Source organism: Chaetura pelagica, unplaced genomic scaffold (assembly GCF_000747805.2).
Source record: "Chaetura pelagica isolate M959 unplaced genomic scaffold, ChaPel_1.0 scaffold585, whole genome shotgun sequence".
Taxonomy (NCBI): Eukaryota; Metazoa; Chordata; class Aves; order Apodiformes; family Apodidae; genus Chaetura; species Chaetura pelagica.
This window is the reverse complement of record NW_009953404.1, coordinates 840,834-851,833: the sequence shown is the minus strand read 5'-3', so window position 1 is coordinate 851,833 and position 11,000 is coordinate 840,834.

Below are 11,000 nucleotides of genomic sequence, written 5' to 3'. Positions count from 1 at the left end.
CATATTTCTCTTGGTGTAAATCTTAAGTGACTCGCAAAGAAGTGCAGAGGGGACACTAATCAAAGTTGGGTTATAATGAGTGTCCCCGGGTGTTGTCAGTGCACGTTGCTGGGGCTGCTGCAAGAGGAAGCTGCACATCCCCAGAAATGGGCTGGAAGATTGAGCCTGTTTCTAACCCTGCCACTGATGGTGATTTGCCATGGGTTGGGTGTGCAGGAGGAGTCACCCCACTGGCCAGGAGCACCCTGTCCCACCAGCCTTTCCCAGTGGCACCCCCGGGCAGGTGGGGGCAGGACCAGGGAGGGCTGGGCTGGCCGGGGCAGAGGGATGCAGGGATGCAGCCTTCCCCTGCCTGCTCACTGCTCAGAGGGAGGAGAGGAGCAGGAGGCAGCAGAGCTGTGCCAGTTGCTTGGCAACTCCCCTGCAAATCTCCATCCTGTCAGAAGCCATTTTTCCCAGCAATCTGGATGAGTTTCACAGGAGCAGGAGCAGGCCTGGCTGACCAGGGAGTTTTAAGAAGCCACACACCATACCTGGAGGGGCTGAGCATCCTCTTTGGCCAGGTTTCTGCCCCTGCCACTGATGGTGATTTGCCATGGGTTGGGTGTGCAGGAGGAGTCACCCCACTGGCCAGGAGCACCCTGTCCCACCAGCCTTTCCCAGTGGCACCCCCGGGCAGGTGGGGGCAGGACCAGGGAGTGCTGGGCTGGCCGGGGCAGAGGGATGCAGGGATGCAGCCTTCCCCTGCCTGCTCACTGCTCAGAGGGAGGAGAGGAGCAGGAGGCAGCAGAGCTGTGCCAGTTGCTTGGCAACTCCCCTGCAAATCTCCATCCTGTCAGAAGCCATTTTTCCCAGCAATCTGGATGAGTTTCACAGGAGCAGGAGCAGGCCTGGCTGACCAGGGAGTTTTAAGAAGCCACACACCATACCTGGAGGGGCTGAGCATCCTCTTTGGCCAGGTCCCATCCAGGCACAGGCCATGAAACACAGCTTCTGATGGGCACTGCACAGTGGGGAGGGCTGCAGGCGGGGCGATGAGGCTTCTTGGCTTCTTGAGGCTCCTACATCCCCATTTCAGCCTCTGCTCAGGGACCACGATGCTCTGCATCACCCATATCATAGCAAAAGCCAGGGGATGCAAGTCTCCCCTCTCCCCTCTGCAGGAGAGGCTCCTCCAAGGGGGAAATAAGCAGTTGATATGAGCCCAGGATAGCAGGCTGATCCAAGTTCAACATTTATATCCCTCCATCACTGCAGCAGCACCATCCCCTGCTCATCCCAGCCAGGCTTTCCTCTGTTGTCCTGCCATTTGGACCTGGCTTCCTTGAGCCCCCAAACTGAGCCATCAAAGCTGACCCAAAAATCCACCTCACTCTTCCCTGACTGCCCAGCCTCTCCAGTCATCACTATGTGTGCAGAGGGGAAGGAGAAGGAAGATGGCCTGGGCTGTTCCCAGTGTTTCATGGGGAAGGGGACAGGAGGGAGCATCCTCTGAGAAGAGCAGGACACTGGGGGCCACACTGGGTTTAGTGGTGGAAATAGAGCAGGGGAGAAAAAGAGCAGGAACTGAGGGAGGACAAAACAGCCCCATGTAATTGCCAAGCAGGCTGGCTTGTGTCATATACACACTAAATCACATGCAGCAACTCCCTGCATTTCTACTTTGCTCCACCGCCACTTGCATTTCCCACAGGAGATGCTCCTGGCTTTGTCACCTGTGATGGGCAGGAGTAGGTCAGGGTGGCAGCAGGTCCTGCAGGAGCCCAGCATCACCAACCATCCCTGAGGGGAAGGATGAGCCACCCACAACTCCCATTAACCCCCTCTGCACTTCAGCATGAGCCCAGCTGTGCAGGAGCTGATCCCTCTGCTCGGAGCTAATGAAGGGGGGGAAATTCCTCCAGGAAAACCAAACAGTCTCAGCCCAAAAGGCTTTTCTCTTCTGCAGTTTTTGCGTAGGAAGAGTGGCTGGAATTTTCCTCTGGGCTGTGCTGACACAACCCCTTCTCCTCCAATGTGGGAGGGGAATTTGCCCCGCTGATTTTATATGCCAAGTTTAGATCTGGATCATGACACACTCCTCGGGTTTCTATAGATTCTCAGGTCACTTTGCAAACATGAATTAATCCTGACAACGCAGCTGCAAGGAAATTGAGGTTTTATCACTCCTGATTTAAAGAGAGGGAAACCAAGACCCGGGCAGTAAATGCTTTTCACAAGGTTGCAGAGAAAACAAGCAGTGGAGGCTGGGAGCAAACCCTGGGTGCCCAAAGCCTTCCCATTTCTCACGGTGCTGCAGAGAGCTCCTTCCCACACAAACCCCATCTGGAGCATCTTTGTACACCAGCCCAAAACGTAACTCTTTTATATTTAGCTCCCAGGTTCTGTAAAGGGACGTTACATAACAGACCTCAAGGGTGGCATTTTATAATTTACCAGCTCAACTCGTGCTGCTTCTAGAAGCCTGCCCGTGCAGTGAATCCCCTGGTTTAGTGCAGAGCCCTCTCCCATCTCCTCCTGAGCTGGCAGAACTTCCCACTGGGCACTCATCTGCAGTTTTAAAACCCTGCAGAGTGCCATCCCTCCAGCCCAGCCTGACACACTGTCTCTTAAGCCGTTAATGCTGCCACCAGATCCATTTTCTTTGTTGCAGTTTTTGCTCCTGCAAGAGGAGGGAAGGAGGTAGCTGGATGTGCTGCTGGCAGAGGGCAGGTGGGAAATCCTCTTTTGGGTTGCAAAATGGTCCAAAGGGCCCTGAGATCCCCAGGGGGAGGTGGGGAGCAAGAAGATCTGGGGACCCCAGCTGGGCTCTGCAGGGGGTCCCACCCATCCCTCCTGCAAAAAATCAGAGTCCCCAAAGCTGGGGGTGAGTGAGGAGATTCACGGTGTGGGGATGGCCCTGCTGCCTTATGATCCCTGTATCCCTGCTGCTCCCACTCCCAGGCATGCCAGAGGGCTGTGGACCCCCGTATATGAGAAATGGGGGCTTTGTCCCCTGGGATGCAGCCCAACAGAGAAGAAATCCAACCCTAAAGGTCCAGCAGCTGCCCAGAGCATTTGTCTGGTCCTTCCAGATCTGTTGCCCCGGCCCAACACAAGAGCCTGGTGCGTGGAGAAGGTCCCATCACTGCCACTTGTCCCTGAATGTCTCCTCTGCCTCTGAGTCATGGCAAGTTAAGCACAGACCCACCAGAGTGGGAAGAGCACGTTGCTTAACAGCTAGAGCTCAGCCAGCTCCCTGCACCTGCAGCAAACTCTGGAGAGAGATTTTCCAGCAGCTCCAATGCTCCAGCCACCAGCATCCTCCCTGGACACTGCTGGTCCTGCCAAGGAACCCAAGTCTGCTCATTGTCTTCCTTGGTGCTCTCAGTGTCTATTGATCACTGAAGAGTTTGGAAATCTGGGGTGTAAGGGCAAGGAGGGAAACACCAGGGCACCAGCTCTTAGGATCCAGCCCTGCCCAGTGCCAGCATCCAGCCGGGGAGCCTGCAGGGATGCACCCATCATGGCTCAAGCCAGGTTGCAGGGTTGACACCTCCAAGGTGAGCTGGGGCTGGCAGGACAAACCCGACTGACAGCATATCTGGCTTAAATCCCTGCCTGCAGGCAGAGCCAAGAAGCCACGTTAAGGAATATGTGCTGCAGTGGGCAGGCTGGCTCACCCCCCAGCTCTGCAGCCCCCCAGCTCCCCGGGTGCCACCAGGCTGCTGCTGCTGGGGCTGGGGGCAGACAGACAGACGGACAGACAGCCCTGCTGTGCTCCTCTCCAGGGCAGGACAACGGGGCTGCTCCCTCTCTTCTTTTGGCTGAGCTGAGCAGTCACATGAGTGGCCTTAAATCCTGCCATGTGCCTTTTCCAACACATTATGTCTGTAACTGCATCTGTAGACTGGAGTTCCCTGGAAGTTTCGGCACAGGCTGGAGGGCCTGGTGCCGGGGCGAGAGCTCATCCCACTGCTCACTGCCCTCTCCCTCCAAAGGCTGAGCACCTAACTCCAGCAGTATTGCTACATTCAGCATCTAGAACAAACGACAGAAAGGACTTGGCACATGACTCAGAGAGGGATGAGGAAATGATCAGAAGCTTCAAATCCTGAAAACAGTTCTACTAAAAATACATGTCCAGCCTGTTTCAGTGCATGAGGTGAGTTTCAGTCACATCACTGAGTATCATCATCAAGTGGAACAGAAGAGCATTAATGAATCAAGCAGTTGATGGCACAGCATCTAAGGGCTGGGAGGAGTGAGAGAAGGATTTCAAGCATCACTTTGTGCTGCCACTGCAAGCCAGGGGAGCTGGCGACAACCCGCAGCCCAAAAGGCATTTCCAGAGCAGAACCAGTTAAAACCACAGGGATGTGTGGTCACCCAGCAGGGGCATGTAGGACAATTTCCACATTGATCACAGCACAAGAAAAAAACACCACACAGAAACAAGCTCACTGTCGTGGGGACCCAGTGTGTTCTCCTCATCCCTGCCACTTGCACCCTTGGGATTCCAATCCCTCCTTGCATCCCTGTTTTAAGCCCCAGGAAATTCAGCAGGGAGCCAGTTTCACCAAGTGACTCACACTTCTTTGTACTCTTATTTCCTCATGGTTCCCCAGTTTCTTATGCAAATGTTACGCTGGGCTGAGGTGCTGAGGCTCCCAGGAGTGTTTCTGGCATCACCTGCTGCTGCTCCTGCTGGAAGGAGTGAGGCTGGATGAGACCTGGCAGGTCACCTCACTTGCTGGGGCTGGGAACAGACTGCAACATGTACCCTTCACAGTAAGTAACTGCATCGTATAAACAAGTGCAATCGATAAAAAACAATTCAATAAATTAATTAAAACGTGGCTGAGGTCAAGCAGTGTGACACAGCAGCAAAGAGCTGCTGGCTTGAACCACCTCCTCTCAGAGAGCAGCAGGGACTGAGGGGCCAGGGTGCAGGGGAAACCCACCAGGCAGTGGGGTTGACAAGGGAGGGGACACCCAGGGGTTCTGCCCATACTCACACTGTTGTTAAAATAGAGAGAACTGGTGTCAGCTGGGGTAGGAAGAGCAGTGAAGACAAAGCAAAAGCTGGGAGAAGAAGCATGTCCTCCAGTGTGACCATCCCCATGGGTCCTCTCCACAGGCCTCAGCCGGGACACGTGCACCAAATCACAGCTGTGAGAGGGAGAAAAGTTCAGCTGAAAACTACAGCTCACCTTTTTGTAGGAGAATATGGGATCTGTTCCATTCCAGCTGAAACCCTTCCAAAAAGCCAGGTGGGACATTTTCTATTTATATCTATATTAAACCATTTCTTATACATATATATATAAAAGGGGCCTGGCAACTACCCCATGCTGAGAAAGACATTTAATTGAAGCCCCACAAAAGGCAGCTGGTCACACCAGCACCTGCACTTCTGCTGCTTCCAGAAAGCTTGACACACGGATGCAAAGTCCAGGATGAATGTCAGCTGCCAGGTCCCTAAGGCTCTCCAGTGACCTACATGCTACTGAGAAAAAAAACCCACAACCCAACACTTGATGGAGGTTGCACTGGGAGCAGCGGGAAGGGTAGGATGGCTCAGCAGAGGGGGGGGTCACTGAGCCAGGAGCTGGGAAAAGCACCCCCCATGCAGACACTGCCTGGAGCAAACCCTTTCTCCTGGAGTATGTGATGTCAGAGTTACCCAGGAGCAGCTCTTGGCTGGTCCCTTCCTCAGCCTGTGTTAGAAAAGCTAAGTTCACAGCAAGCTCAACACGGACGGAACTCTGCACAGAAGTGAAATGGTGCTGGAAAAGGAGAGAAGGTTCAGCTCAAGGAGGTCATTGAGGCTTTTGCCTTCAGTGGAGGCTGCAGGGAAGCAGGCTGTGTAGGTGCATGGGGCTTCTCTGACCCCTGGCAGGGTTTCTCCATCTCTGGAGATGTTCCTGGCCTGCTTTGACTATGGATCCTCATGTTTTAGGCAGAACTACCTGGGAAGAGCTGGTTGTGTTGGGAAGAGTGTCCCATGAGGGGGTAGAAAGGGGAAGCTGTGATGGTTCAAGTTATCATCACATAAACCTTTGGGTGTGCACAAACTTTCACCAACTATTCTCCTTCAAAAGTACTGCCTCTTGGCCTCAAAATCAGCTTTTCCCCCTCATGCACAACAGGAGGGGACGTGTCCCCACAGCGGGTTTGGGCAAGTTGCATGAGCTGGATCAATGAGAGTGCAGCAGGGCTGGAGACTTTGTCCTCCACGTTACACCTGGTCCTGAGGGATGTGGCATGGATGGACACCTTGTCCTCCACCTTACACTTGTTCTTTGGGGATGTCAACAGCAGAGGATGCCCCAGGGCAGAGCAGCAGCTCACAACAGCCTGCCCGAACTGTGCAGAGAAACCAGAAGGGAATCCAGGGATCAAAGGTGACTCCAGCCAGGGATTCCTCCAAATTTTGGTGCAACGTTATGTAAGAGCAGCCCAGCTCCTGAAAACCTGCCAGGCTCATAAGCAGCAAGGAGGAGGTGAGAAGAGAAACAAATAAATAAGCACACGTGGCAGCTCCCTCCACAGTGCCCACGTTCTCAAACGTTGCACAGAAGCAGAAGCTCCAGGTGTCTGGGAGGCATCAGTGGGACTGGGCTGGATTTTCAGGAGTGCAAGGGAAAATAAAACCTGGACCAGCAAAGCCACTGCCCTCTGAACACCTGTAGCCTGTCCCAGACTGGGAAGGCTTTGGAAGACCAGCTTTCAGGAAGCCTGCAGGCACCTACAGGTGGGATTTCCCCCATTATTTCATCTGCATTTCAAAATCCCGAGTGGAATCACTGCAATGCCTGGAAGTTCTCTTGGTGTTCTCCCACCAGAATCCCCAGAAGCACAGCAGCCATTTGACAACTGCAAATCAACAGACCTTCATCTTATTATTTCCAGTTTCCCACCCTCCTGGCAGCCCTCCTGGGCCTCCTTTTTCTTTGGTTTCCATTAGAGAAGCAGCTCAGCCATGAAGCAGAACTATCCTGGGGTAAAGTCAGAGGAAGCTAAGAAACCAGCCACAGCCCAGCCCGGCTACTTGTAGGTCCCAGGATGATATTCATGCATGAGCAGCATCAACAAAATGCTTCCTTCAAGCCTTGTGAAGCTGAAGCTACACAAAATGTCCTGCTTAACCTTCTGAGAAGCAATTGCCTCTCCCCATCTCGCAAGGTCTTCACCACACCCTGTGACAATATACATCCCTCTGCAACCACATCCAGGCAAGCTGAGGTGAGCACAGCAAAGAGAAAAGGCAGGTGGTGCTTTGTACTACCACAGATCCACTGAAGAAGGGCTGAAAAGCCCTGTGCTGGATGCACAGCACTGGCTGCCCCAGAGGTTTTTTGGTGAACAGCTCAACTGAGCCCCGTGAAGACACCCAAGAGCCTTCAGGCAGGTTATGAAAGTCAGGCTTTAGCAGAGTGTAGAGATTCCTGAACCAAGAGGGAAAGACAAGGGCTCCACTCCTTGCCAAAGTGGTGTCAAATGACCTGCTGGGGCTGCTCTCCACTCAGAGAAGGACAAAGCCTCCTTCAGCCCCATCCCTCCTGTTTCTCTAAGCAGTGGAGCAGATCTCCACCATGCTTGCCCAGGGATGCTCAGTGGGGACAGGACACATCAATCAACTTGTTCTCCTGTGCCTGGTCAAGCCTTAAAACTCAGATTCCTGTAAGAAACTCACTGAGAAGCTGGAATGTGCTGTGTGTTCTTAACCCAAGGAGATACAGGAGGAAAAATCTTATTGTGGTCGCTGCTCTGTTGGGAAAAAAAAAGTCACTTAGGACATTTTAATATGAGAGGAATTTTATTGGTAGCATTTTTGCCAGTTTCAACCTTCCAAAACTCACTGACAGAACATTTTTCCATCAAAAATACCTTTCATCAAAGACCCACGAAGTACATCAGCTTTTACAAGAAAAAAAAAAGAAAGAAAAAAAGTAGGAGGGGGAGGAATGCCAAATCATATTTCTCCCGTGTCAAAATAGCTTGTCTCGAGATTTTTCAAGCAGAATCAAAATGTGATTGTAACAAACTTGAGCTGGACTTGTCACCACTGTTGACAGCTTCCATCGGTGGGAGATTTCCGAGGGAAACCAGCTGCTGAGACTGGGAAATGTTGGGCTCAGTGGGAATCAAGGCCTGGCTCTGGTGTGCAGGGTACCTCAGCAAGGGAAGAGAGGTCTCCAGCCACCGTCCTGCTGCTGGGTGTCTGAGAATGGGGCTTCCAGAGGCTTCTGCACATGGTTGGAGTCCTTGGGGAGCCCCACGGCAAAGCCAGAGGCTGTGGAGCAGCTCCTCGCCAGGCCCGCCTGGTGCAGCCCTGCAGTCTGCAAGGGTTTTTTTGCTGGAGGGAGATCACAGCACGGGATGTTTTGTAAATAAAAGATGACACTAAGAAAACACCTGCCTGTGCGTCACCAACTCCCTCCTGAACAGGACACAGATCCTGACATCTCCAGATCAGCCTCGCGGCATGTTCCAGCTGCTCCTCTTCTGTCTGACAAACTGGTCCCGTCTCCCCCCCCGAAAAAAAACCACCTCTGCAGCAGAAGAAATCTGAGGGTCAGCAAAATATTCTAGACACCAGCAGCAAGAAGCAGGCGCAAAAAGCTTTATCTTGATTGTAACACAAGGAAACCTGGATGCAAACAGCAGGAGTTGTGAAAACATTTCAATCCTGGCTCAGGAAAGGGAACGTTTGACCCACAAGTCACCCTCTCTTGTTTGTGCAGTGTTTGAACAGTCCCTGTAGGTCTTTGTTTGAAGTGTACACAAACACAGTGAGTTTCACGGACTTAGCAAATATGTAATCCAAGGCAAGGGGATGTGTGGGTGCCTCAAGTTTCTTAGGATCCACCTGCATCCAGGGATAAATTAGGGAGAGTTTCATTATCATCTGCATTTATTCACATACGTGTGTGTATACAGGGTACATACAGATTATACACTCAGTGTCTGTATGTGCCTGCCTGAATTATGTATAGATATGTACAGAACAATAATGAAACAGTCCTTGTTTTGCTCCTGCATTCATCTATATAGTATATATATTATGTACAGTATATATATATTATATATATATTTATTCTCTTTTAAATAGTAAGATTATGAGCAATCATATGAGAAACAGAACTGACAAGTGCAGGAGAAAGCAAGGAGAAATCATTAATGTTACTGACAGTGATTTATTTGTGGAATTTCAGGAGGGGAGGAGGAAAAGCCACGATAGTCTCAGAGCTGCACATGAGGTAAAAGGTACATCAGGATGTGTTTGGCAAACTAGAATACAAACTGTAGACAAATAGAAGGGGGTTATGTGAATCATGAGCTTCAAAATTAGGGAATGCTTCAAGCCTGTATGCAGAGTTTAAGGACAAAGGGATCTCCCTGATTGCTCTCTCTGGAAATAAATCATTGTTTTGAGCAATACCAGGGACCAAAAATAGTTTCAGTGCATTTATAACCCCTTTGCTGGGTCCCTTTTCTAATCAGAGAAGCTTGTGTGGGGCAAGGCTGGTGATTTGCAGGAGAGAAAGGTTAGCTTGTTAAAAAGAGAATTCTGCAGTGGCATTTTAATCTCTCTGGCTCATCACAGTTTACTGCTGCCAAGTGAGGGTCCTTATTTTCTCTCTAAATGCAAAAGACCCAGTGCAAGAAATGCAGCCCCCTCCAAACAGGACTCCAGGCACCGGTGGCTGCTGTGGAGCGTGGAGCTGTTGGGTATCAAGGCAATGATGGGGCCTCGACAGACTCCTCTTTATCTGTCACTTCATTCCCTTCCCTCTGGCTGTGCCTCTTCTAAGGAGAACTGACGGTGCTTTGGAGCTTGCCTGATGGGGTTCAAGTGAGAGACGTTCTTTGCCCTGACCTTCCTTCCAGGAGTGCAGTGTTCCCAGTGAATTCCCAAGTATATCTCCTGGGTTACACCCTGGAAGGTGCTGAGCTCTTCACCCTTCACCCCACTTCCCAGAGCATTAACAGGAGTGAAAGGGATTCAGCACCCACACCCAAGGTGCTTAGATCCTTGCAGGACTCATCCCTGGAGAGGGGGTAACAGCTGAGATAAGAGATTTCCAGCAAGGAACACAAGGCCATGAAGGCTCCCCTGGAAACACAGGACCCATTTCCCTTTTTAACTAATTCAGCTAAATCCAAGAGAACTTGCCCTGCAGATTTAGAAAGGATTTGAAAGAGAAAGCAAGCATTTAATGCCAAAGACCTGAGGGACATTCCCTGGGAAGGTGCAGCTCAAAAAGAGGTGTAATACTGTAAAAGCTGTCACGTTGAAGTAAATATGAAGTAACTCCATTGTCTTCAACAGGGTTACTTTGGGCTTACACCAGTGTGACTAAGATTAGCACATCAGCTTGGGCGTGCTCAGCACAATAAGCACTGGCTGAGGGAAGTGGATGAACTGTTGGAGCTGGGTTTTACAGCAAGCAAGGAACCTGCCCTTGGGGAAGAGTCTGTCTGCGTCCTCTTATCTCCTTCCTCCTGCCAGATCTCAGGTGTGCTGAGACCCTCAAGTCCTTTTCTTTCCTGTCCTCCCCAGCTCTGCTCTGGCCCCACCACAGCAAGAAGCTGCCCTGAATATTGTGTTCCTGTTGGCAGGAGGAACCGGGCACGCCTGGTGGGAGCAGTTCAGGCGAGGAAGAGAGGGGTGGGGGAGAGAGGTTGAGCAGCCATCCCTGCCAACTAGAGTAGAACTAAATAAAGCAACTAAACAAAATTCAATCAGAAGTGCAAACTGAGCAGGGGGAAAGGCAACGGGGATCCTCGCTCAGTTGCCTGGAGCCACGCTGCAGCTGCGTCAAGAGTAAAATAACAAAGTAGTGAGGTGCCCTTGGAAGAGCAGGCGGGTTTCTCCACCCATAAGGTATCTGAAGCTCCTGAGGAGCTGAAGGGTTTGCTCAGGCCACAGCCCGTCCCGTGAGGGAGCGATGGGAGCTCAGGGCCCCGCAGACCCGGGCCCGGTGATGGGCACCGCGCAGGGTTGGGTTCGG